Genomic DNA, 14,488 nt, shown 5'->3' with positions numbered 1-14,488 from the left:
CAGCAGTGCAGGGGCACCCACCACCAGGCCCCCACCCATGTCACACAGCACCCCCACCCCCCAGCAGTGCAGGGGCACCCACCACCAGGCCCCCATCCATGTCTCCCACCACCCCCACCCCCCAGTCACCAGGGGCAGCCTCCACCAGGCCCCCACCCATGTCACCCACCACCCCCAACCCCCAGCAGTGCAGGGGCACCCACCACCAGGCCCCCACCCATGTCTCCCACCACCCCCACCCCCCAGCAGTGCAGGGGCACCAACCACCAGGCCCCCACCCATGTCTCCCACCACCCCCACCCCCCAGTCACCAGGGGCAGCCTCCACCAGGCCCCCACCCATGTCTGCCACCACCACCACCCCCCCAGTCACCAGGGGCAGCCTCCACCAGGCCCCCACCCATGTCTCAAACCACCCCCACCCCCCAGCAGTGCAGTGGCACCCACCACCAGGCCCCCACCCATGTCTCCCAGCACCCCCACCCCCCAGCCACCAGGGGCACCAACCACCAGGCCCCCACCCATGTCTCCCACCACCCCCACCCCCACAGTCACCAGGGGCAGCCTCCACCAGGCCCCCACCCATGTCTCCCACCACCCCCACCCCCCAGCAGTGCAGGGGCAGCCTCCACCAGGCCCCCACCCATGTCTCCCACCACCCCCACCCTCCAGCCACCAGGGGCAGCCTCCACCAGGCCCCCACCCATGTCTCCCAGCACCCCCACCCCCCAGCACTGTGGGGCACCTGCCGGGAGGCCCCCACCCATGTCTCCCACCACCCCCACCCCCCAGCCACCAGGGGCAGCCTCCACCAGGCCCCCACCCATGTCTCCCAGCACCCCCACCCCCCAGCACTGTGGGGCATCTGCCAGCAGGCCCCCACCCATGTCTCCCACCACCCCCACCCCCCAGCCACCAGGGGCAGCCTCCACCAGGCCCCCACCCATGTCTCCCAGCACCCCCACCCCCCAGCACTGTGGGGCACCTGCCAGCAGGCCCCCACCCATGTCTCCCACCACCCCTACCCCCCAGCCACCAGGGGCAGCCTCCACCAGGCCCCCACCCATGTCACCCACCACCCCCAACCCCCAGCAGTGCAGGGGCACCCACCACCAGGCCCCCACCCATGTCTCCCACCACCCCCACCCCCCAGCAGTGCAGGGGCACCCACCACCAGGCCCCCATCCATGTCTCCCACCACCCCCACCCCCCAGCCACCAGGGGCACCAACCACCAGGCCCCCACCCATGTCTCCCACCACCCCCACCCCCCCAGTCACCAAGGGCAGCCTCCACCAGGCCCCCACCCATGTCTCCCACCACCCCCACCCCCCCCAGTCACCAGGGGCAGCCTCCACCAGGCCCCCACCCATGTCTCCCACCACCCCCACCCCCCAGCAGTGCAGGGGCACCCACCACCAGGCCCCCACCCATGTCTCCCAGCACCCCCACCCCCCAGCCACCAGGGGCACCAACCACCAGGCCCCCACCCATGTCTCCCACCACCCCCACCCCCCCAGTCACCAGGGGCAGCCTCCACCAGGCCCCCACCCATGTCTCCCACCACCCCCACCCCCCAGCAGTGCAGGGGCAGCCTCCACCAGGCCCCCACCCATGTCTCCCACCACCCCCACCCTCCAGCCACCAGGGGCAGCCTCCACCAGGCCCCTACCCATGTCTCCCAGCACCCCCACCCCCAGCACTGTGGGGCACCTGCCAGGAGGCCCCACCCATGTCTCCCACCACCCCCACCCCCCAGCCACCAGGGGCAGCCTCCACCAGGCCCCCACCCATGTCTCCCAGCACCCCCACCCCCCAGCACTGTGGGGCACCTGCCAGCAGGCCCCCACCCATGTCTCCCACCACCCCCACCCCCCAGCCACCAGGGGCAGCCTCCACCAGGCCCCCACCCATGTCTCCCAGCACCCCCACCCCCCAGCACTGTGGGGCACCTGCCAGCAGGCCCCCACCCATGTGCAACTCATGTACCCCTGCACCCCCACCCCCCAGCACTGTGGGGCACCTGCCAGCAGGCCCCCACCCATGTCCAACTCATGTTCCCCACCACCCCCACCCCCCAGCACTGTGGGGTACCTGCCAGCAGGGCCCCACCCATGTCCAACTCATGTTCCCCACCACCCCCACCCCCCAGCACTGTGGGGCACCTGCCAGCAGGCCCCCACCCATGTCCAACTCATGTTCCCCACCACCCAGCAGTGCAGGGGCAGCCTCCACCAGGCCCCCACCCATGTCTCCCACCACCCCCACCCCCCCAGTCACCATGGCCAGCCCCCACCAGGCCCCCACTCATGTCCCCTATCACCCCCACCCCCCAGCCACCATGGGCAGCCTCCACCAGGTCCTCACAATTCCCAATCATGTGCGTTATGGTCAGCCTCCACATCCAAAAAGCCCTACCAAGTAACCCATTCACCAACATGGAAATGGAAATTACATGTTACACCCCCAATGTTCATAAAGCAAATGAACCCATGTCCGTCACACACAATGGTTGCAATTGAATGGGAAAACACCCAACATGACATGCATGAAACCAATGAGATGATACCACACAGTGAAGTATGAAATCAAAATTGTATTAAAAAAAAAAGAATGCAAAAGAAATGAAACAAACTACAATGGCAATGAAAAAAAGATAAGCTGCATGTCCGTTTAAAAAAATAAAAACACCAAATCCTAATCCAAAAAAATGTTGTCCAAAGTCAAATGAAAAATAAAATCAATCCAATGAAGAACTATGTACAAAACTTCCAAGGGTCCATGAGCCCAACTGAACAAAGGAAACCTACAAAAAACCCTAACTAAAATGCAACTATATACAAAAAGTGGAGCAGTGTCCGTCGACTCCAAATCATAAGAACAAACAAAGGAAACCTAAAACTAAAGAACTATATACAAAGGCGGCGGGCAAGTCCAGCGGCTCACTCCGTGGTGTTCCGGGCCAGGGCATCATCGAACTCCTGTTCGATGTCCCGGAATGAGTCCTGTTCCATGGCCCCGAGGGTCCGCAGGGACGACGCCGTGTCCTCCTCCAACCCCCTGCGGATTGCTTCGAGGCACTCGGCACGCCTCAGGGCCCTCCGCATTTAGTTCTCCGCCCTGACCATTGTGAGCCGCGCCTCTTCCGCCCGCCGCCGCTCCGCATCTATGGCGTGGCCCAACCGCTGCCACACGGAAGACACTCTCTGTCCTGGGTCCTCCTGCCCTCCGGCCGATGCCTGCCCCTCCGATGTCGAAGGCCCCGAGCCTTCATGGCTCCCACCATGTTGCTGCTGCTGCTCTGCCTCTGCCCGTGCACTGCCTCCTGCTGCCTGCACATCCTCCGCCGGCTGGGGTGCAGTCGTAGATGTGGCCACCCCTGCTGAAAGTCCGACTCCCGACTGTGGCAGGGATGCCTCCTCCACCAGCCTGGCCGCACCGTCAGAGGCAGCTCCACAGGGCACCCAGGTGACTGATGGGTGGGAAGATGGCACAGAGGACGACTGGCGCGTAGGGGGTCCAGTTGAGGAGGGGGTCAGAGCAAGCCCCATCAGACGGAGGAATCCGGCCTGGGTGACCTGTCCCAGCAGGCTGACGTGGTCAACGAGCCATTCGAGATGACGTGCAGTCTCTCCATGAAAAGACTGCAGGTCACCTCGCATGGCCCCTTGACGCAACGCCACACCAGCCAGGACAGGCTCAACCCGGACCTGGATAGCCACGTCCGCAGGCAGAGGAAGGCCAGTTGACGTCAGCTCATCCCCTGCCTGAAAACGGGTCTGGACGTAGGCATCCCTGCTGGTGCAAGATGATGCAGGGACAGGATCGGGGACATGATTGCACACAGGCACCTCCGCGGCGGCCTGTGCTGCCTCCTGTCCCTGGTCCTGCACTGCACCACTAGCACCAGTGGGATCCCCACCTCCAGACCCCGTCTCTGGTGCTTGCACGGCCTCCTCCTCCACCAAACCCCCCACCAACCTGGATGACTCCGTGCCATCTTCCCCTGTTGGGCCCTGTGGGGTCCAAGCTGCCCCTTCTGCTGCCGAGGAGTCCAACTCCAACCTCCGCCTCTTGGACCTCCCCCTGGCAGCTGCGGCCTGGGACGCGGCACCGGACTCCTCACTCCCCGACAAGATGACAACACGGGAGGGGAGCCGGGCCTTGCGTCTCCGGCTGGCGGTGGGATCCCCGCCGCTGTGCTCCACAGCACCTTCTCCGCCCTCTTCATCAGTTGACGCTGCAGACAGGGAGAAACAAAACACAAGCATCAGGGCACTGTACAATGGACACATACACACATGACAGTTGCACATGAGTGGCATTGGAAAACCTCAGACATGTCATCACAATCCCCAACACACATGTCATTACAACTCGCACACATGAGCCATACCACAGCCATATCGCAACTGCCACCACCATCCCTACACATACAACAGCATGAGCAGCCAAAGGTGAGCCAGACATCACATGCAACACAGGAAGTGCACCACACATGTACACACACCACCACACTTGCATGCATGTGTACACCTCTGCCAAGTGTCACACTGTTCAGACGGGCATCCATGTCACATCTGCCAATCAGGCTTCCACATACCGCTGTCACATGCATCCATGTTGCATCACTGTTGCACCCTTGTCAAATACACACACATGCACATGTACACAGTGCTGATACATGCAGCCGAAAACAACATACATGCGTGACATCACGGACATGTCTACTTACATACACATTCATCCAAACATGTGTGCCCACACAACTGCATTTGGCATGCAAGCCTACACACACAAGCACCATCCATGTCTCACACATTACAGCCCTCGCATGTGTCAGCCCCACGGCCCTGTACACCCCCACCCATACTCGACCCCATACAAACAGATGTGCAACCTGCAAACTACCGAATAATCACCACACGCACTGCTCACAATCAGGATGCATGTACACTCACCGCTCGACTCCAGACGGGTCTGCTTCTCTAGGACCTGGACGTGGAGCGCTGGGGATATGCGTTCCAGGACCCTCATCTGTTCTTGCGACAAGTGGCCCCGGCGCCCCTTGGCATCCGCTGCCTTCAAGAGGCGCTGGGCCTTGTTCAGGGTCCTGGACCTGAAGTCCTCCCAGCTCTTCCTGACATGTTGTAAGTCGCGGACTGCCACCCCCTCCGCGTTGATGGCAGTCACGATGTCAGTCCAGATCCGAGTCCGTCCTTCCTTGTCGGCGTGGGAACTTCCGAAGAGGGCATCATACTGCCCCAGGACTTGCTCCACCAGGACACCAACTTCAGTGGCACTGAAGCTGGTGCCCCTCTGCCTCTCTGGCCGGGGGTTGTCAGTGGTCACAGATGGTGTTTGCCCCGACATGACAAGCCCAGAGGCAGGAGTGGGTGGGCAACTGGGTCCTGGGGCTGGGCTGTGGAGCGATGGAATCCCAGTCGGGAGTCTTCGGTTCTAGCAGGGGTGGTCACAGCAACAGCACCCCTGGCTGATGTGCAGGCAGCAAATGGCAGTGCACGAGGGCAGCAGGCAGTCAGGCAGCAGCAGATGGCAGGTGGGAGCGTGCTCGGGGCTCTGGGGGGCAGTAGTTCGGCCTTCTGGGCAGGAGCGTGGTCTTCCGTGTGCATACGCGTGGCCAGCTTGATACGGAGTGATTTGGCATGTGAAAAATCTGCACGTCAGCGTGTAATTCGAGGAAAGGCCCTTAGCGCGTAAGCGGGTCTGCACGCATACGCATTTTCATTGGACAGAAGGCCCCTCAAGCGCAAGCGCCCCTGTGACGTGACGCGTACAGACGTGCATGCGCATTTCAGCGCGCGTGAAAAACTGCACGTCCGCGTGTAATACGAGGAAAGGGCCCATGCGCGTAAGCGCGTGTGGAAACTGCACATCCGCTTATAATACGTGGAAAGGGCCCATGCGCGTAAGCGCGTGTGGAAACTGCACGTCCGCGTGTAATACGTGGAAAGGGCCATGCGCGTAAGCGCGCATGGAAACTGCACGGCCGCGTGTGATACAGGAAAGGGCCTATGCGCGTAAGTGACGTGACGCGCGCGTGCATTTCCCTCAGCATGGGTTAAAGGTGAGCGGGCCCAGGAGTTCGCTGTACGTGCCTTTCGTGGAGACCGATGTGTGTTGCTGCTTCCTGTTGTTTCGCGCGCCATCACAACTTCACAGCTATCAAGGACGTATCTCTTCTTTTGGCGGGGGTATTGGCTACGCGTGTTTTTCTAAATCGCGCCAGTCAGACGGTGAGTCACACACGCTCTTTTTCCCACTGCGGGTGCCCCTGTGTATCGCACCCATTTTCGATGTCATAGTAGCCTGCCTGTCCCACGCGTACGCGTCATTCGTGTTACCGGGTGCCACCGCGTACTGCGGGAGGTTGAATCCACGCACGTAGGCTGCAGTTTTGCGTGCACCGTTTTACTGCAGTTTAGGGGAGCCTGAGCGTTGCGTGACCCGTCACCACATCACCGGGGTCACATACAGCCTTGCAGGTGCAGGGGGGCTGTTAACATCTTGCTTCCCACCCCCTTCACCCCAATTGCCCAGGTCAATTGTGGTGTACACCTCCCATTGACACCACTCCATCTGTGCCAGCACTACTACATCTGTGCCATGGTTGGGAGGCCACCAAAGGTGAGGGGCGCCTCAGCTGGGCGTACTCCTCGTGGCGGGCGTGGTCGGGGACGTGGCCGTGGTGACCAGGGAGTAGGGGGACTCCAGGGTGTCCAGGGCAGCCACAGAGGGGGAAGAGGCAGGGGTGCGCCACTTGAGCACAATGTTGTGCCATGTGTCGGTGCAGCCATGCCACCACCCCCTGTGGTTCCGGGGGATGCAGCTCCTGCATCTGGCACTGGCACCCATATGACCCGGCAGTCCGTTCCATCGACTGCCACGGGCCCAAGGATGGTGGTAGCTGCAGGTGCAGCTGTGGACACCGCCACCCAGGCTCAGGGTCTGCCAGCGCAGGCTGCGTTGGCACTTGAAGAGCCCTTGGTAGATCTCCAACAGGCCAGGGGGGAAACCATAGGGGCAGGCTGGGCTGCTCAGACCAAGACACGTGTCCCTGGGGCAGTCATGTCATCTGCTGCCCCGAACAGCCGGGTGTTGGCAAGTGCAGGGGCAGATGCACCCAACAGCACCCCGGTTGTGAGTCTGCCAACCAGGACCGTTGCGGCCAACCACCCTGCCACAGCTGATGTTGCTGCGCAGGGTCCATTAGTGGGCACCCAGCTGCCACTGACACAAGTCAGGCCTGTGGTCATCCCTCCACCTGCCACTCCCTTGGCTCAATCCACCGAACCCACTGGCCATGCTGGTCAGGGCGGCATTAGCCAGCCAGGGTCCGCGCCACAGTCCAAGAGGAGGAAGGTTGCACCTGCAGCACAGGCTGGGACCCCACACACAGCCACGACCTCCTGCACGTCGAGGAAGAAGCCTTTCTGTAAGCAGGAACTGGACTTCCTCGTGGACTACGTGCGGGGCCACAGCCGTGACATGCTAGTGGGTGCCTATAGTCAGACCACGGCTGCCCAACGTGACACCCACTGGAAGCATGTTGCGGAACATGTCAGTTCATTCGGCCATGAGGTGCGCACGGCGCAGGAGTGCAAAAAGCGTTGGAATGACATCAAGCGCAGCACTAAGGCCAAGCGTGCCTCAAATTACAACTTGACTCTGGTGACTGGCGGTGGGCCTGCACCAGAGGAGGAAGAACTCACTCTGCATGAGGCTCTCGTTGCGGAGTTCATACCACCTGAATTGGTCGAAGGAGTGGGAGAGAAGCTGGACTTTGATGCCCAGTCCAGTGAGTGTTGATGCGTGTTTGTTGAGGACGTGTGTGTTTCACTTGTGGGATGTGTTGTGCATGATTGCTGCTACATGTGACGTGTACATGGTTCTGATGTGTAAGTAATGCAATGCTACCGTCATGCATGTCTCCTCTGCCTGCATGCGGGACTCCATGTAGGCATGCTCCCTTGCCCCTCCTCCGCCACTCTGCACCCGAGTTCCACCTTTGCACTGGTCTGCTCCAATCTTGCCAATGTGTAGTTTCTTGTTCAAGTGTCCTGTGTAGATGCTAACTTCCAGCGTAGAATCTGCCAGACATATGCCATGTGGTACAGCCTTAGTACTCGATGCAGGGTATCTCACTTGTACTGTGCATGGGTCAGATGTCCCGCAGGGACATGAGTGCCCATTCATGCTCCATGTGCATTGCACACATGCCCCTATGTGTCCTTGACTGGATGATCACTGCAATATAAGTCCTTGGTTACATACATTGCCTGCCATCTCATCAGCCTTCCCATGTCAACTGTGGCTCAGTCCTGCGTTGCACACATGTTTAGGCTCTGACAATCTGTGTGGCTCACAGGCCTCAGCTTGTTCAATGGCCAATGACTCTGTCCAACTCTTGTTGTGTCTTCTTCACACGTGGGCGGCCTCCGGAGTTTCCATCATGTGTCCTGCCCACTGTCCCAGCATCATTTGCAGTGTTGTAATTTGAATCACATGAAGCTGTTGATGCCAGTCAACACTGCCTGTCAATACACAGGTGTATGGTCAGCCTTTTGATACCATGCTAGGCATCCCTGCTTTGGTACTGGGGTGGAGGGGTGCTTGGCTTCTAGACATGGTACACATTGAATGCACAATGCACGTGATGTCTGATTTTGACATTGCACTGCCTTCACATTTCCTGGCACACACCATGTAGTGCTTGTACATGTAGGTAGTGAGTGGCGTACACATTTTCTGCACTGCATAGACCCACTTCCATGGAAACTGCCACCTTTCAACAGGTCTCATCACAGAAGCTATTCAAAGTAGACCCAGCATGCATGCCAGGTCATATGTTGTGTGTCACATGTCTGCCTGATGCCTTTGCTGTCGGTGTGTGTGTGTGTCGTGTGCTTCTGACATGTGTATTGACCTTTTCCTCTCTATTTTTCAGGTGATGACGCAATGGAGGCAGAGGATGGTGTTGTCATGCAAGACACAGGGTTGGTAACGCCACTTCAACCCGGCACTAGTGGGGGTCGTGGGGTGGTAGGCCACGAAAACCCCCAAGTGCTGCAGTCCATCTTGTCTCTGGCTGCCTATGAGTCCAGCCTTGATGACGACTCTGACGTCCATGTTGAGTTGGATGACCATCAAGTCCATGTGTCAGGGGTGAGTGATTCTGATGTGGACACTCCTCTGTCTGCGACCCCTGCACTGAGGGATCAGACAGTCTTGGTTCCTCCGCCCATGGTGGATCGGGACGCAGGGTCACCCTCCACACCAGTCACTGATGTGCCTGGGACATCACGTCGACGGGGGCATGTAGTCGTGCAGCCGCAGGCGGTGCTAACACCGCGAGGACCCCCGGTCCTTGGGTCCCGCAGGGGTCAAGCCCGGCAACGCAGTCGCCGCGCGCAACCGCTGTATACTGAGTGGGAGCAAGACATGACTGCCAATTCCGAACGGCAGGGGGCAGCAATGGAGAACATCGCTGAGAGCATGGAGCGTGTGGCCCGATCTGTGCTCCCCACTGCTAGGCAGGTGCTTCTCCAGCAGCAGGCGGCACCGTCCACGGCCCGCTAGCTCAGGCTGGGCATGGCGGCCTCAGACAGGGCACGCCAGGCTGAAATGTCGTCTCTGCGTCAAGCAATTGCTGCTCACGCAGAGGCGCACATGGATGCCTTGAGGGAGGAGTATGCTTCCCTCAGATCCACTCTGGGTATCCTTATGATGTCTCAGAGGCAGCGGGCAGAGGAGAGGTTTGCACAGCTTGAGTGTACCATCTCGGCTGAGCTACAGGCTTGCCGGGAGGTGCAGCGGTTGTCCAGCCAGGCCTTGCAGGAGGAACTCCGTGTTACACGTGCTACCTTGCAAGAGGAAGCACGTGTATCACGGGAGGTTCTGCATGCAGACCTACGTCACATCGCCACACAGAACCAGGCTCACCCGTCCGGCAGACTTGCTGCCGACGAGGGGCAAGCTGCGGCTAGGCGTGGCCAGGCTACTGTGCCACGTCCTCCTTTCCAGGATGAGCCAGACTCGGACGACCAACTATCTCCCACATAGGTCGTGCTGTGCAGGCGTTGAGCCCATGGAGGATTTTGTTTTGGCTCAGCATCATCACATGTGGATGTTGAGCAGCACCCTGTACCTCCCCCCTCCTGGGTGCCTCCCCTCCCCCCGGGTCATATGTGGCCATTTTTGATTTTTCTTTTAGTTTAGTTAGTTAAGTTTCTGTTTGATAGTTAGTTTAAATAGGTAATGTAGGTTTTCCATAGTTAGTGTAATTAGTTAATAGTTGATTTAGTTTAAAATTGCTAGTCTATTGTGCTTTCATGTGACGGTGCGGTGCTTTGTGGCTTTTGAAGGCATCCACTGTCTGTTCCAGCTGGGCCCTTCATGGTTGTCTTGTGTATGTGTTTGCTGCTTGGGTTCCTTGACTCACATATGCCACTCCTGCCTCCCTTATCCATGGGCTCGCAAGGATGGTTCGGTGTTACAGCATTTTACACAAGGGCATTGGACTGTCATATCTGTGGCATGTCTGGTGCTGTGTGACTTGTGTTGACACCCCTAGTGGGGATGATTTAGGTGTTATTGTCCACTGTTCAGCTTTTGCTAGATGGGGTGTGTCATGATTAATGTGGACATTGATTGCTATGCATTGTGTAGTATGTTTCATTTCTTTCCTGTACATGTGCTTGTTGCAATTCATGCTGTAGATAGTGTTCCACACTTTGTAGGTGAAAGACAGACTGATGGTGTGATTTGTGATCTGACTCTCTGACATGGTCAAGTAATGAGATGGCTGATGAGACACACACAGATGACTTTGAAGCATTAATCATGTGTTTCATGCCCTTTCTGCAGGGGGATGAGCCTCCAGAGCACCTTTGCCAGCAGACATGTCCCATTGGACTACGGAATTCTGGACCCGTTTGTTGGTGCCCACATGCACATGTGTGGAGAAGCAGAGGCACAGTGATTGCAGACCCACATCCTAGAACTGCTGACATGTTCCAAGGAACTCCAGGCAAGGTGAGCATCACAGGGGGGTCATGACACAGCAAAGCTTGCACCAGGCGAGTTGCACATGCAGGCTTAATCACAGCACTGAGGGTGAGCTTAGACGAATATTGGTGTTGAAGCACACAATGCAGCTCAGATGTGTTTGTGGACTGATGGCTGCTGATAGTAGGGTTGTCTGGGACACATGCAGTGGCACATACCCTCCGGTACACCAAGGTCCATTGAGGCACTTGTATCAACCATGTAGCCTTCCGAGACATGGAAAGGGGCAGCTCACAGGGACATGCAGCAAGGGACATACTCGGGTGCAGTGCATGTCTTTTCCACGTACTTCATGATAAATGCACTGCCAACTTTGTTTCGGTCATGGTGGTACGCAACTTGCTCTGTAGTCATGGCTTGCTATATGGGTCTGTCTGCTTACCCAGGGAACATTGCATGTTGTGTGAATTGTGACACATTGGTGTTCCATTTGCCACGCACCCAGCAGCGGCTGCCTTACTGCATTGACTGTGTATGACCCGTCACAGGGGTGATGTTATATATCAGTACGAAGCATCAACCATAGATTGTCTGTTTGTAGAGTAGTCTGTTGCTGTGGGGCATGTTTGGTGTTGTGTTTTTGTGCAATTGGCACGTACAGGTTGTTGACTGTGTCTCTCTTTGCAGCATTGCAGTGCTCCTGTAACCGGACCTGAGAGTGCGCAGGCAGGAGGCCAGCACTCAAAACCAGAGCTAAGTGTCTTGTTGTTTTTCTTACAAACTGCTCTGCATAGGCTTGCTGGGGAGTGTACTGATGCATGGATGTATGTGTGGTTCAATTTGGTATGTTTTTTTCTCCCTAATCACCCGTGATCCTATGCAATTTTGAAACCTGTACCCTCTACCCGGTGTTCCTGCTTCCGGTGCCTATCCAAGCAACGTTCCCTGACCCTCTTTCCCCACTGGGGTTGCGGATGCCTGTGTAAGCCCCGAACTTGCAGGCGCCAAAACCCTAGAGGGGGTGGTTGGTTCGTACCACTCCTGAGCCTGGACTACAGAAGGCCATGACAATGATGTCCAAGTCTGTTTGGATTGTGTAGGTGTTCATGCAGGTTGTACATTTTCGTGCATTCCCTAGTTTCATGTGTCATTCCTCCTCCCCTCTCCTGCCGCTCATTCCAGTCATCCAGTGTGTCAACACCTGTCCGGACTGCATATCCCTGAACCTCCTTCCCCACCAGGGTCTCAGGGGCCTGTGTGAGTTTGACCTTGCAGGCACCCGGGACATGGTGGGGGTGGTTGTTTCGTGACACTCCCGCGCCTGTACAGGGGACCTCTGACAGTACACATCCATTCATGGTGGATCATCCTATGTCATGTACCACACATGTCTCACATCCTGTCGTGACATTGTTTTGCTGTGCTACCTTGGTTGTTGCATCATTGTGGTAGTACTTGGCCTTTGTGAGGTACTGCTACGTCAAGTCATCTACTGGAGGGTGTTTGGGTTCGTTTTTATGCCTTGGATTTTGTGATTTCGGAAATGAGTGTGGATTCTGAGGGTTCAGGCATCTTATTACACACAAGGTGGGAGATGGTGACGAAGGGTAAAGGTGATCCTGTGGCCAGGTGGAATTGAGGTTTGGAGGCTCCATGACCCAGGTGCAGTTGTTCAGTGGGTCATGGTCATTTGTGAGGGAGGGGGGGGTTGTTGTTGATAGTTGCCTTGCCCTGCAGTGTGATGGGAACTCTGACATAGTAATGGTGGTATCCCATGTACATATTGTGTTCTGCTGATCAATGCCTGTTCATGTGTTGTGTTTTCCTTTCAGGTGCGAGGGGATAGTTGTGGTTTGACATGCTGGGGTGTACACATGGTGGATGTTCACATGTGATGTGTAGGGAACACTGATGGTCACTTGAGTGCACATGCATATGTGGAGTGCATGTCCTTGCAGAACCACACACTTGCACTCTGATGCACTACATGTACTCCCAGCCTTGCATATACACGTGTACACTGTTTGCCTTCTGGTGCCCACTGTGTCCCGGCAGCACATGTTCTGTGACCGATCATGGATCCAGTACATGCCTAATTTGATGTTTGACGTGGTCTGTCACTTAGATGTGATGCTCAGGGTGTGCATCACACACAATGGCTGTTCACTGTGCTGTGCGCTGAGCAGTGTGATGCAGGAGTAGGACACTGCACACATGAGCTGCAGTGTTGATTTTGCAATGCATAATGTGCATGTAGACATGCATTCATTGTGATGTTACGTCTACGACTGTTGTAATGCATTTGGAAATGACTTATTTTGGGTGTGAGGTTGTTGGTCTGTCATTTCATCTGATTCCGGGTCAGGCAGCAGTGTCCGATGCCACTGTGCATTTAGGACATGGCAATGTGTACCTTATCGTTAGTGCATTGGTGTATGGGTATTGCGTGCTATGTCATGTTGATGTTTGGGAGGGTTTGAGTGACATGACAGTGATGGCCATGGCCTGGTTTGCAGGTGTGTGTGATGCACACCTTGCATGTCCGTGTCATCCGCTTCTCAGAGCAACTAGCTGGGGGTAGATTTCTCTCCGCAGCAGGGCCCTCCCCCTGGAACAGACTTCCGGCCTGACTTGAACTTGAGGGGAATCATCTCCAGTTCTGGAAGCACCTCAAGACCTTCCTCTTTGCTTCTGCTTACTGTCTGCCTCTCCCTTGCAGAATTCTCCACTGGAACTGCACAGGAGCTGCAACTGGGCCACTCTCACCGACCTCGGTCCCTGGCCCAGCCACTCTCCACTTGCACTGCCTCCCTGGCAACCCCTGCACTGCAGTACTGTCTCTCTATCCCTACAGCCCTCCCTTCCCAGCACTTGTCTGCACTTACCTTTGTAGTTGCCACCAGGCGACCTATGTATTATTTTTTTGGGCTACTTCCCCTGTACTGGACTCCCCCCCACCCTTCCCCTTGCACTTTTCCCATTCCCCCTACCCCTGCACTTGCACGATCCCAATGACACCTGGCCTAGTAGTACCGTTCTCTGTGTTCCCTTGTTCCCCCCTCCCTGCCTCATTGCGCCTTGGAATACTTGTGTATGGCCCATATCATGTCATATGTCATATGTGTGCCTTTTGGTCACACAGGATAGCTTGTGTTTAAGTAGCTAGGGATGCAGACGATGTGGCACTTCCATGGCAACTATCTCAGAGTGGTAAGGTTGTGACAGTTGACTGTCTCTTTGTCATCATCGATTGTCACCTGGTATGTGCCAGGCCTGTGTGCACTCCGCAGGGGTGGGAGTTTAGGTGAAAAATGTGGCCACAAGCTGGGTCCGGGCTTCCTCGCCACGTGCCCTGTCCCCTCCCATGGGCAGCGCCTGTGGTTGGGGATGTGGGGGCACCACCATGTCCAGCGGGATGCCCTGCCGTGTTGCAACATTGTGCAGGACACATGCTGCCACAAT

Source organism: Ambystoma mexicanum, chromosome 2q (genome assembly GCF_040938575.1).
Source record: "Ambystoma mexicanum isolate Mex_15411 chromosome 2q, UKY_AmexF1_1, whole genome shotgun sequence".
NCBI classification, from domain to species: Eukaryota; Metazoa; Chordata; class Amphibia; order Caudata; family Ambystomatidae; genus Ambystoma; species Ambystoma mexicanum.
The sequence above is the reverse complement of the archived record's forward strand: the minus strand, read 5'-3'. Positions refer to the sequence as shown.